This window comes from Mobula birostris, chromosome 15 (assembly GCF_030028105.1).
Source record: "Mobula birostris isolate sMobBir1 chromosome 15, sMobBir1.hap1, whole genome shotgun sequence".
Lineage (NCBI taxonomy): Eukaryota > Metazoa > Chordata > Chondrichthyes > Myliobatiformes > Myliobatidae > Mobula > Mobula birostris.
Genome location: NC_092384.1, coordinates 64,134,485 through 64,148,524, shown reverse-complemented (window position 1 = coordinate 64,148,524; position 14,040 = coordinate 64,134,485). Strand labels below are relative to the sequence as shown.

Sequence of the window (14,040 nt, the reverse complement as noted above, 5' to 3'; positions counted from 1 at the left end):
AATTAAATTTATGTAAGAGTGAACTATTTCCTTTAAACAATTTCATACCAGCTGATATTAACTTTCCTTTTAAAATTTTGAGAAAACAATTTATGTATTTAGGAGTAAAAAGTACTAAGAATTATTAAGATGTATTTAAGGAAAATTTTATAACTTTAATGAACTATGTTTTTTTTAAAAAACCTTCTAATTGGTCACCTCTCTCTTTATCACCGGCTGAATTAATTCTATTGAAAATAATATCTTACCTAAATTTATATACCTTTTTCAAGCTGTGCCTGTTTTTATTCCTAAATTTTTTTTGACACTTTGGATTCAATTCTTTCTTCCTATACATGGAAGAATAAAAAACCTCGAATCAATAAAGCTCATCTTCAAAAAACCAAACAGAATGGAGGCTTTGCCTTACCCAATTTTAGGTTATATTATTGGGCAGTTAATATACAAAATATTATGTTCTGGATATATTACATTAACCATGAAAATTGTCCTCTATGGGTCTCTTTGGAAGTCAACTCTGTTGTGAAATTTTCCATTATTTTTATACTTGGATCCTCGCTTCCTTTATCTTTAAATAAACTAACTGACAATGTGGTAGTCAAACATACTTTGAAGATTTGGTTACAGTTTAGAAAACATTTCAGTTTATTGAGGTTCTCCCTTTCGAGTCCCATCTTTTCTAATTGTTTTTTCAAACCATCTATAATTGACTTATTTTTTTAAAGAATGGGATAGATTGGGTATTAACCAATTTCTGGATTTGTTTGATGGAGGAAATTTCTCTTCTTTTGTGCAACTCTCAACGAAATTTAACCTTTCCAATACCCACTTTTTTCATTGCTTACAGATTAGAGATTTTTTAAGATCTCAGTTACATACATTTCCTACAAGTCCAGATAAGAATATAATAGATTCAATTTTTAATCTAAAACCCTTTGACAACGGTTCAATATCTTACATTTATGGTCTACTGCTGGGACTGAAAAAGGCTTCTTTAGATAAAATTAAAAGAGACTGGGAAAAGGATTTACAGATTTTCATATCTGAAGAGAGCTGGAAGATTATTTTAAAATTGATTAGTTCTTCATCATTATGTGCTCATCATTCTTTATTACAATTCAAAGTGATACACAGAGTTCATATGTCTAAAGACAAGCTCTCTCGTTTCTACACAGATATTTCCCCTTACTGTGATAGATGTACTAATGGAGTGGCCACACTAATTCATAAGTTTTGGACATGTTTGAGCCTTGAAAAATTTTGGAAAGATGTATTTCAAACTTTTTCTGTACTTTTCAACGTTAGTTTTAAGCCCAATCCCTTGACTGCCATGTTTGGTATTGTTGAGGATAGTACTACAATACTGAAGCCATCTAATTTGCGGGTATTGGCCTTTATGTCTCTTATGGCCAGGAGGGCGATCTTGCTCAAGTGGAAGGAGGCCGCCCCGCCCACTCATGTTTAATGGCTATCTGATGTTATGTTATGCCTTGATCTACAGAAGATTCGTTGTTCGATTTCTGATTCTAAACATGATTTTCTAATGTTATGGGGACCATTTCTGAGTTATTTTCATAATTTTTGAACTGTTATTAAAGTATGGATCTGAGCTATTTTTATAATAATATTATATGGTAAGGTTTTTTTTTTTCTCTTCTCTTTTTACCAGCCAGCTCATTTTGGTAGTGGGGGTAGATTTTTTAAAATAAAATTTATTTTATTCCATTTCATTTCATAATTCAATTTTTTTTCTACATGATTGATTTGGACTATGGGATACTGTGATCATTTTACTGTGATTTTAAATGTAATGTAATTTGTATTACTTGTACCTTTATGAATTTTGTATTTATATTCATGCAATTTATATAATAAAAAATAGAGAAACTGTAAAAGATGGAAATAAAAAAGTAATCTTGCTTAAAATATTAAAGAAATGTGTCATCTTTAACGTTATGCCTTTTGGAAATCAGGTCATCTTTTACTCGCTTAGCTATTCACAGTAACAGAAATTTTTACCGGGGTGCCCAAACTTTTGCATGCCACTGTATATATCCAGTCCTTTAGAATACCTTCCAATAACTTTCCCACGACTGATGTCAGACTCACAGGCCGAGAGTTTCCTGGTTTCTGTTTAGAGCCTTTTTTAAATAGTGGAACAACACTGGCTATGTTCCAATTCTCCTGTTGCTAAGGATGATTTAAGTACATCTGCTAGGGCCCCGGCAATTTCTGCACTTGCCTTCCATCGGGTCCAAGAGAATACCTTGTCAGGCCCTGGGGTTTTATGCATCCTGATATGCTTCAGGATAGCAAACACCTCCTCCTCTTTAATCTGTATAGGGTCCAAAAAGCTGATGCAACTCTGCCTCGCTTCTATATATCTGTTTCCTGAGTAAATACAGATGCAAAAGTATTCAAGATTTCCTCCATCTGCTTTGGCTCCACACCTGGATTACTATTCTGATCTTGAAGACAACCTATTTTGTTACTTGCAATCCTTTTGCTCTTAACATATAGAAACAACACTGAGTTATGTCTTCTGCAGAAATTCTCTGATGACTCAGCAATACTTCGGTGTATAAAGGGAGGATGGGAGCTGAATACAGGGTCCTGGTGGAGGACTTTGTCAAATAGAGCAAGCTGAATCATCTGCAGCTCAACATCAGTAAGGGAAAGGAGATGGTGATGGACTTTAGGAAGACTAAGCTTGCTCTGCTCCTTGTTATTATTGATGGTGAGGACCTACACGTAGCTGGTTGACAGACTTGAGTGGAGCACCAACACAGAGAGTTTGTACAAGGAGGGCCAGAGTCACCTCTACTTCCTGAGGATACTGAGGTCATTTGGAGTATGGAGGCCTCTCCTTCACATGCTCTACCAGTCTGTTGTTGCCTGTACAATCTTCTATATGGTGGTGTGCAGGGGCAATGGTCTTAACACAGGTGATACCAACAGGTTCAATAAACTGATTAGAAAGACTAGCTCTGCTTTAGGAGTCAAACTGGACACACTGGAGGCTGTGTTAGAACAAAGGACCCTACAGAAAATCCTGGCAATTCTGGACAATATTTCTCACCCTCTGCATGTCACCTTAGCTGAACAGAGGAGCACTTTTAGTAGTAGACTAAGGAGCATTCGTAATAAGGTGGATGAATTGAAAGTTCAGATTGTTATTAATGATTATGATATAGTTGGGATCACAGAGACATGGCTCCAGGGTGACCAGGGATGGGAGCTCAATGTTCAGGGATATTCATGCATTCAGGAGGGATAGACATGAAGGAAGGGGAGGTGGGGTGGCGTTGCTGGTTAAAGAAGAGATTAACGCAATAGAAAGGAAGGACATAAGCCGGGAAGATGTGGAATCGATATGGGTAGAGCTGCGTAACACTAAGGGGCAGAAGATGCTGGTGGGAGTTGTGTACAGACCACCTAACAGTAGTAGTGAGGTCGGAGATGGTATTAAACAGGAAATTAGAAATGTGTGCAATAAAGGAACAGCAGTTATAATGGGTGACTTCAATCTACGTGTAGATTGGGTGAACCAAATTGGTAAAGGTGCTGAGGGAGAGGATTTCTTGGAATGTATGCGGGATGGTTTTTTGAACCAACATGTCCAGGAACCGACTAGAGAGCAGGCTATTCTGGACTGGGTTTTGAGCAATGAGGAAGGGTTAATTAGCAATCTTGTCGTGAGAGGCCCCTTGGATAAGAGTGACCATAATATGGTGGAATTCTTCATTAAGATGGAGAGTGACATAGTTAATTCAGAAACAAAGGTTCTGAACTTAAAGAGGGGTAACTTTGAAGGTATGAGACGTGAATTAGCTAAGATAGACTGGCAAATGACACTTGAAGGATTGACGGTGGATATGCAATGGCAAGCATTTAAAGGTTGCATGGATGAACTACAACAATTGTTCATTCCAGTTTGGCAAAAGAATAAATCAAGGAAGGTAGTGCACCCGTGGCTGACAAGAGAAATTAGGGATAGTATCAATTCCAAAGAAGAAGCATACAAATTAGCCAGAGAAAGTGGCTCACCTGAGGACTGGGAGAAATTCAGAGTTCAGTAGAGGAGGACAAAGGGCTTAATTAGGAAGGGGAAAAAAGATTATGAGAGAAAACTGGCAGGCAACATAAAAACGGACTGTAAAAGCTTTTATAGATATGTGAAAAGGAAAAGACTGGTAAAGACAAATGTAGGTCCCCTGCAGACAGAAACAGGTGAATTGATTATGGGGAGCAAGGACATGGCAGACCAATTGAATAATTACTTTGGTTCTGTCTTCACTAAGGAGGACATAAATAATCTTCCAGAAATAGTAGGGGACAGAGGGTCCAGTGAGATGGAGGAACTGAGCAAAATACATGTTAGTAGGGAAGTGGTGTTAGGTAAATTGAAGGGATTGAAGGCAGATAAATCCCCAGGGCCAGATGGTCTGCATCCCAGGGTGCTTAAGGAAGTAGCCCAAGAAATAGTGGATGCATTAGTGATAATTTTTCAAAACTCGTTAGATTCTGGACGAGTTCCTGAGGATTGGAGGGTGGCTAATGTAACTCCACTTTTTAAAAAAGGAGGGAGAGAGAAACTGGGGAATTATAGACCGGTTAGCCTAACGTCGGTGGTGGGGAAACTGCTGGAGTCAGTTATCAAGGATGTGATAACAGCACATTTGGAAAGCGGTGAAACGATCGGACAAAGTCAGCATGGATTTGTGAAAGGAAAATCATGTCTGACGAATCTCATAGAATTTTTTGAGGATGTAACTAGTAGAGTGGATAGGGGAGAACCAGTGGATGTGGTATATTTGGATTTTCAGAAGGCTTTTGACAAGGTCCCACACAGGAGATTAGTGTGCAAACTTAAAGCACACGGTATTGGGGGTAAGGTATTGGTGTGGGTGGAGAGTTGGTTAGCAGACAGGAAGCAAAGAGTGGGAATAAACGGGACCTTTTCAGAATGGCAGGCGGTGACTAGCGGGGTACCGCAAGGCTCAGTGCTGGGACCCCAGTTGTTTACAATATATATTAATGACTTGGATGAGGGAATTAAATGCAGCATCTCCAAGTTTGCGGATGACACGAAGCTGGGTGGCAGTGTTAGCTGTGAGGAGGATGCTAAGAGGATGCAGGGTGACTTGGATAGGTTGGGTGAGTGGGCAAATTCATGGCAGATGCAATTTAATGTGGATAAATGTGAAGTTATCCACTTTGGTGGCAAAAATAGGAAAACAGATTATTATCTGAATGGTGGCCGATTAGGAAAAGGGGAGGTGCAACGAGACCTGGGTGTCATTATACACCAGTCATTGAAAGTGGGCATGCAGGTACAGCAGGCGGTGAAAAAGGCGAATGGTATGCTGGCATTTATAGCGAGAGGATTTGAGTACAGGAGCAGGGAGGTACTACTGCAGTTGTACAAGGCCTTGGTGAGACCACACCTGGAGTATTGTGTGCAGTTTTGGTCCCCTAATCTGAGGAAAGACATCCTTGCCATAGAGGGAGTACAAAGGAGGTTCACCAGATTGATTCCTGGGATGGCAGGACTTTCATATGATGAAAGACTGGATGAACTGGGCTTGTACTCATTGGAATTTAGAAGATTGAGGGGGGATCTGATTGAAACGTATAAGATCCTAAAGGGATTGGACAGGCTAGATGCAGGAAGATTGTTCCCATTGTTGGGGAAGTCCAGAACGAGGGGCCACAGTTTGAGGATAGAGGGGAAGCCTTTTAGGACCGAGGTTAGGAAAAACTACTTCACACAGAAAGTGGTGAATCTGTGGAATTCTCTGCCACAGGAAACAGTTGAGGCCAGTTCATTGGCTATATTTAAGAGGGAGTTAGATATGGCCCTTGTGGCTATGGGGGTCAGGGGGTATGGAGGGAAGGCTGGGGCGGGGTTCTGAGTTGGATGATCAGCCATGATCATAATAAATGGCGGTGCAGGCTCGAAGGGCCGAATGGCCTACTCCTGCACCTATTTTCTATGTTTCTATGTTTCTAAGACAACTGCACTGCCCCAAAGAGCACTATATGAGATCATTTTACGCTTTACAATTAGGCTCTATAATGAGTCAACCTATAGACTGAGAAGAGATGACTCCCTCCTGTTAGAAAATTTGAGGTAACTTATTTTTTCTTTTTTCTTCTCTTCTAGTATTTGTAGATTTTGTATATCTGTGCACTTGTAATGCTACCATGACACTGTAATTTCCTTTGGGATCAATAAAACATCTATCTATATCTTTAGAATCCCTTAGGATTCTCCTTCATCTTGTCTGCTAGAGCAACTTCATGCATTCTTTTAGCTCTCCTGCTTTCTTTCTTAAATGTTCTCTTATATTTCTTATAATTCATTATCACCTCCTTTGTTTCTACCTGCCTATACTTCAGAATCAGAATCAGGTTTATTATCACCGGCATGTGACGTGAAATTTGTTAACTTAGCAGCAGCAGTTCAATGCAATACATAATCTAGCAGAGACAGAAAAAAATAGCAATAATAAATAAAATAAAATAAAACATAATAAATAAACAAGTAAATTACACGTATTGAATGGATTATTAAAAATGTGCAAAAAACAGAAATACAGTATATTAAAAAAGTGAGGTAGTGTCCAAAGCTTCAATGTCCATTCAGGAATCGGATGGCAGAGGGGAAGAAACTGTTCCTGAACTGCTGGGTGTGTACCTTCAGGCTCCTGTACCTCCTATCTGATGGTAACAGTGAGAAAAGGGCTGCTCTGGGTGCTGGAGGTCCTTAATAATGGACGCTGCCTTTCTGAGACACCACTCCCTAAAGACGTCCTGGGTACTTTGTAGGTTAGTACCCAAGGTGGAGCTGACTAGATTTACAACCTTCTGCAGCTTCTTTCAGTCCTGTGCAGTAGCCCGTCCATACCAGACAGTGATGTACCCTGTCAGAATGCTCTCCACGGTACATCTATAGAAGTTTTTGAGTGCATTTGTTGACATGCCAAATCACTTTAAGCTCCTAATAAAGTATAGCCACTGTCTTGCCTTCTTTATGACTACATCAACCTGCAATGCACCTCCTTTTTCCTCTTAACCAGGGCCTCAATATCAATAACAAAGTTCCCTGCACTTGTTAGTATTTCCTTTTATTCTGATAGGCCCATGCAAGCTTTATACTTCCAAAATTACACTTTAGAAGGCCTGCCACTTACCAAGTACACCATTGCCAGAAAAGAATCTGTTTCAATCCTCAATTGCCAGATCATTTCTGATACCATGAAAATTGGCCTTTCTTCAGTTTACAATCTCAACCTACAGACCAGACCTATATTTTTGCATATTTACTTTGAAACTAATGGCATTGTGGTCACTAGATGCAAAGTGATCCCCTGCACACACTTTTGTTACCTGCCCTGTTTCATTCTCTAATAGCAGATCCAGTATTGCACATTCTTTCATTGGGATGTCTATGTATTGATGAAGGAAACTTTCCGGAACACATTTGACAAACTCTGTCCCACCTAGTCCTTTTAAAGTATGGGATTCCAGTCAATATGTGGAAAATTAAAATCACCAACTATAAGAAGCTTATGTTTCATGCAACAATCTGCAATCTCTCTACAAATATATTCCTTTATATCCCTAGGACTGTTTGGTGGTCTATCATGTAGCCCCATTTATGTGGTCATACCTTTCTTATTTCTCAGTTCCATAACATCTCACTAATCTTCCTAGTTCTGCTAGTTCTAGTTCTAGTTCCTAGTGCTGCCAAGATAATCAAGGACACGACCCACCCAGCCAACAGACTTTTCATCCCTCTTCCCTCTGGGAGAAGGCTCAGGAGCTTGAAGACTCGTACGGCCAGATTTGGGAATAGTTTCTTTCCAACTGTGATAAGACTGCTGAACGGATCCTGACCCAGATCTGGGCCATACCCTCCAAATATCTGGACCTGCCTCTCGGTTTTTTTGCACTACCTTACTTTCCATTTTTCTATTTTCTATTTATGATTTATAATTTAAATTTTTAATATTTACTAATTTTTACTATTTTTAATATTTGATTTTTGTAATCCAGGGAGTGGGAAGCACAGAATCAAATATCGCTGTGATGATTGTATGTTCTAGTACCAATTGTTTGGCCACAATAAAGTATAAAGTGTAAACTAAAGTATAAAGTAGTTCTGGCCTCACTAGCACATGGCATGGATAGCAATCATGAGATCACAATCCTGGAGATCCTGCCCTTGAACTTAGCACCTAACTCCCTGAACTCCCTTTGCAGGCCCTCATCACTCATCCTACCCATGTCATTGGTACCAATGTGGTTCATGACCTCTTGCTGTTTGCCCTCCCACTTAAGAATGCTGTGGACTCAATCCAAGATGTCCTGGACCCTTGCACCCAGAGGGCAACATACCATCTGGGAGTCTTGTTCTCCTCCATTGAACCACCTGTCTGTTCCCCTAACTAATGAATCTCCTATCATCACAGTGTGCCTCTTCTCCCTATTCCCTTCTGAGCCACAGAGCCAGACTTTGCCAGAGACTCTACCGCTGTGACGTCCCTCTGCTAGGTCATGCCCCTTCAACAGTGTCCAAAGTGATATCCCTGCTGTTGAGGGGGACGGCCACAGGGGTACTCTGCACTGGCTCATTAACCCCTTTCCCCTTGCTTACTGTCACCCAGTTTCCAGTATCCTACACCTTGGGTGTAACTACCTCTCTGTATGTCCTATTTATCACCACTTCAGCCTCCCTAAATTCGGAGCTCATCCAAGTCCAGCTCCAATTCATTAACATGGATTATTAGAAGCTGCAACTGGATGCACTTCTTGCAGTTGTAGTCTTCAGGGACAGTGGACATTTCTCTGCTTCCCACATCCAGCAACAGGAACATTCCACAACCCTGCCTGGCATCAAGAACCTATTAAGTTCTGCTTTAAATATATCCGGTGACTTGGCCTCTACAGCTGTCTGTAGCGATGAATTCCACAGCTTCACTGCCTTCTGGCTAATGAAATTCCTCCACATCTCTATTCTAAATAGATGTCCCTCTATTCTGAGGCTGTGTCCTCTGGTCTTTGACTCTCCCACCAATGGAAAAATTCTTTCCACGTCCACTCTATCAAGGCCTTTCACCATTTGGTAGGTTTCAATGAGGTCAGCCCTCATTCTTTTGAATTTTAGTAATACAGTCCCAGAGCCATCAGATGCGCACCATATGACAGTTATGGAATTATTTTTGTGAAACCACATTATCAATAATGGATTCCCACATCTTTCCAACCACTGAAGTCAGTCTGACTTGCCTATAAATTCCATTTTTCTGCCTCCTTCTTTTCTTGTGTGAAGTGGCATTTGTAATTTTACAATCCTTTGAACCATTCCAGAATCTCAAAACTCTTGCAAGACCATCGCTGGTGCCTCCAGAATCTTTTCAGATAACTCCTTCAAAACTCCAGGGTGTTGACTATTAGATCTAGATGACTTATCTACTTTCAGACCTTTCAACTTTCCAAACAACTTGTCCGACACCTGCTTCTGCCCCCTGACACTCACAAAATTCTGGCCAATTTCAATAGTGAAGATTGGTGCAAAATACTTATTATTTTTGTCCATCATTTCTTTATCCTCCATTACTACCTCTCCAGTGTCATTTTACAGTGGTCTGCTATCTACTTTCATCTCTCTTTTGCTCTACACATATGTGAAAAAAAAACTTTTGGTATCTGTTTTATATTATTGGTTAGTTTACCCTCATATTATATCCTTTCACCACTTATGGATGTTATAGATTTCTTCTGCTGATTTTCAAAAGCTTCCTTATTCTCGAATTTCCCACTCATTTTTGCAATATTAAATGCCCTCTTTTTTGTTTTCATGCTGCCTTTGATTTCCGTTGTCAGCCACAGTTGCTTCATCCTCCCTTTAGATTACATCTTCATCTTTGAGATTTATCAATCTTGCATCTTCTGAATTGCCTCAGGAAACTCCAGCCATTGTTGTCCTGCTGTCACCCTTGTTAGTGTCCCCATCTAGCCAGCTCCTCTCTCATACCTCTGTAATTCCCTTTACTCCTCTGTAATACTAATACATCTGCCTTTAGTTTCTCCCTCTCAAGTTACAGGGTGAATTCTATCATATTATGATCACTGCACCTTAAAGGTTCTTTTACCTTAAACTTCCTAATCAATTCTGGTTCATTACAGAACACCCAATCCAGAAATGTCTTTCCCCTAGTGTGCTCAATCACAAGCTGCTCTAAAAACCTGTCTCATAGGCGTTCTATAAATTCCCTCTCTTGGATTCAGCATCAACTTGATTTTCCCAATCCACCTGCACATTGAAATCCCTGTGACTATCATAACATTGTCTTTTCTCGTGCCTTTTCTATCTCCCATTGTAAATTTGTATCTCCCATCCCGGCTACTGTCCAGAGGCCTGTATATAACTCCTATCAGATTCATTTTACCCTTGCAGTTTCTTAACTCTGCCCATAAGGATCTACATCTTCTGCTCCTACAGTATGTCACCTCTTTCTAATGGTTTGATTTCATTTTTTACCAACAGAACTACCCTACCCCTCTCTGCCTACCTGCCTGTACGTTTGATACAACGTGTATCCACCCAGGACATGCCCACTTCTCAATGCTACCAACAAGGAGGAGGTACAAGATCTCGAAGACACAGACTCAACATTTCAGGAGTAGCTTCTTTCCCTCTGTTGTCAGATTTCTGAATGAACAATGTACCTATGAACACCACTATATTTTTCCTCTCTTTTTGCACTTCTAAAGTTATTTTTTAATATATGATTCTTATTGTAATTTATAGTTTTTACATTATTATTATGTATTGCAATGTACTCCGGCCACAAAAGAGCTAATTTCATGGCATATGCCACTGATATTAAACCTGATTCTGATTCTCCTTGCATCACAGCTTGTTGTGGAAATACCAATGCCCAGGAATGGAAAAGCCAACAAAAATTGGTAGAGGCAGCTCAGTCCACCACAGCAAAGCCCTCCACATCATTGAGCACACTACAAGGAGCACTGCCACAAGAAGATAATATCCATCATCAAGGATTCCTACCATCTCTTCTCGCTACTGTCATCAGACAGGAGGTACAGGAGCCTTAAGTGCCATACCACCTTGTTGAGGAACAATTATTACTCTGTATCATACCCTATTACCTTATCATCAGGCCCCTGAACCAGCATAGATAATTTCACTCACCTCAACTCTGAACTAATTCCACTTTTAAGGACTCGACAACTCATGTTTACAGCACTATTTATTTGTTTTTCATTTGCACAAATTTGTCTTTTTTGCACATTGTTGTTTGTCAGTCTATGCTGATCTATAGTTCTCCATAAGTTGAATTGTAATGCTTGCAAGAAAATTAATCTTAATGTAGTATATGGTGACATATATGATGCATACTTTGATAATAAAATGTCTTTGGCTTTGACTTTTGGTTGCCTAGAAACATTTGTTGGATAGACTCCCAAAATCTAATTGTCATGTCAGTGCCTGAGTCTGGAGAAAAGTGTGGGATAAACCACACCCAGAGAAAAATAATCCAATAGCCAAACCGACAGGGTAGCTACCTGCTTCTGACCTGCTGCAGAACCCAGAGCTCCCTTAACTGCGTCTGTGTGAGACATAGTGGCTGTGAGCATAGTGTACAGATGGGATATCCAGATTCTGTATGATGGGTGAGTTGGGCTGAAGGGCCGATTGCAGTGCTGTGATAGTGCCAAACCCTGACTGAACTGTGCAGAAGGGATTGTCATTGTCACACATGCAGGTTTAAAGTTGATGTTACTGGAATATTAGATTGGTTAAGTAACCTTAAAAGGGGCTTATAATCATTGCTCCAAATCAGTAATATTGGCATATTGGGAGGCCACCTGGCTCATTCAGCTCTTTCAGCATTCTATCAATCCCTTTCCCTCATTGACTTCTCTGTAATTACTTTCTCTCTACTGTCCATCAACTTGCGCTGATTGTCCTTCCACACAAATGGTATTGGAATTGCTTTGTTATTGCCATATGTACCAAGATACTCTAAAAAGCTTGACTTGCATACTGTTTATACTGATCAGATCATTATACAGTACATTGAGATAAAATAAAGTAAAAACAACAACAATGCAGAATGAAGTGTAAAACTTACTGAAAGACTGCAGTAACTCACGAACACGAGCAAGTCTGCAGACGCTGGAAATCCAAAGCAATACACTCAATATGCTGGAGGAACTCAGCAGGCCAGGCAGCATCTATGGAAAAGAGTAAACAGTTGATGTTTTGGGCCAAGACCCTTCTTCAGGACTGAGAGGGAAGGGGGCAGATGTCTGAACTAAATGGTAGTGGGAGGAGAAAGAGGCTGACTGGAAGATGATAAGTGAAGATGAGTGGGTGGGAAAGGTCAACGGCTAAAGAAGAAAGAATCTGATAGGAGAGGAGAGTGGACAATAGGGGTAAGGGAGCAAGGTGGGGACCCAGGGGGAAGTCCTATGCAAGAGAGAAGTTAAAAAGTCAGAGTAGAGAATGGTGGGGCGGGGAATTTTGTTCACTGGGAAGAGACATCAATCTGCTTCACAGATTGCAGTACAGGGAAATGTTAAAGTACAAGATCGTAACAAGACAAATTGTGAGGCCAAGAGTACATCTTATTGTACAAGCGATCTTTTCAGGAGTTGGATAACAGTGGGATAGAAACTGCTCTTGAGTCTGGTGGTATGTGCTTTCAGGCGTTTATATCTTCTTCCCCATGGGAGGAGGGAGAAGAGAGAATGTCCAAAGTGGAAGGGGTCTTTAGTTATGCTGGCTGCTTTGCCTGTCGATCAGCTGGATGACTAGATATGGGAGGAAACCAAAAGGATCTAAGAGAAAACCATGTCACTGTATCGCCAATACAATAGAAGAAAATCATCATGATCTTTTGATCTCTTTTCCTTGCAAAGCTTCCTCTTAAAAGTGTCATCACTGGAAAGGGAATTAGTGAATGGAGTTTGGGAAACCTTCTGCAAGTAATTCCAATAACTTCTGAGTATGACTCACAAAAATACATTGGATTTGTTATAATTCTGTAACCTTATTAAAAAAAATCTCCTTTGATGATTTAGGACTTTAAAAGGTGTATCTTTTAAATCACCAACCTCTTTTATAAATGGTTCCTTTGAGGAATTTACGTGCTCGTTGTGGCGCTCTGTCTGGCAGAAGCTGATGTTGAGGATTTGGAGACATTGCATATTGCTTTCAGTCCATTAAAACAAAAGGATGAAAACGGTCGTGAGGCCAAATTTTCGAACTATGTACTTCTGGAGAATGAGGCTCCATTCTGGGTGTGTGAACTTGTAAAATTATCCCTGCAGCAAAATGAATGGATTTGATTCATAAAGGAAAATGCAACAAAGCTGCATGTTTGGCATGGAGCCCATCCTGGCAATGATTATGAACTGGAAAAATATCTTTGGTCTGAATTCCCATCTAGCATAGTTCCAAGTTGAATTTACCGTATTCTCTAATGTGCAGAGTAAAATGTAATCTAAAACATACTTACCAGAAACATTTCACTGTATTCTAATATCTGTCCATGCAGGATAAAGCTCCCCATATGCTATTCAACGATGTGGCTTGACCCATTAAGCTCAGAAAAGTAATATATTAGGAGGGTGTTCCCACATCAGCTAACCCCATGGATTCTTTGAATAAGACAGATGACTTAGCATAAATCAGCATTGAATTAGGATCTGCTCAGTGCTCAGATTTGCCAAAATCTGTACTGTGTTTGGAAAGAATTGTTCAATTCAATATAACTTGTATTTCAACCTCAATCTCTGTTTGACTAATTGAATCACCTAGTTCAAAGTCTGCTAAGGGTGATTAATAATGCAGTACATTTGATCAATCTTTATGTACTATTTTTCTTTGACTGAATTTGACACAATATTAATAACATAACTATAATTCTTTAAACAAATAAAAATGAGCTCCATGGTCAGTCCCCTCTGGGGAATGCGTGGATTTTCTCCAGATCATCCGGT

General features: G+C 39.9%; 1 long non-coding RNA gene across 1 annotated transcript in view; it reads right to left on the bottom strand.

Moving 5' to 3' along the window:
• LOC140210322 (uncharacterized) overlaps positions 1-13,317 on the bottom strand; it is a 33,099-nt gene extending 19,782 nt beyond the window's left edge. Inside the window, exons 1-2 of the long non-coding RNA XR_011889216.1 lie at positions 13,153-13,317; positions 12,168-12,270 (exon numbers count right to left, since the gene is read on the bottom strand). This is a non-coding gene — a long non-coding RNA (uncharacterized lncRNA). The remainder of the gene's footprint in view (positions 1-12,167; positions 12,271-13,152) is intronic.
• Between the last annotated feature and the right edge of the window lie 723 nt (positions 13,318-14,040).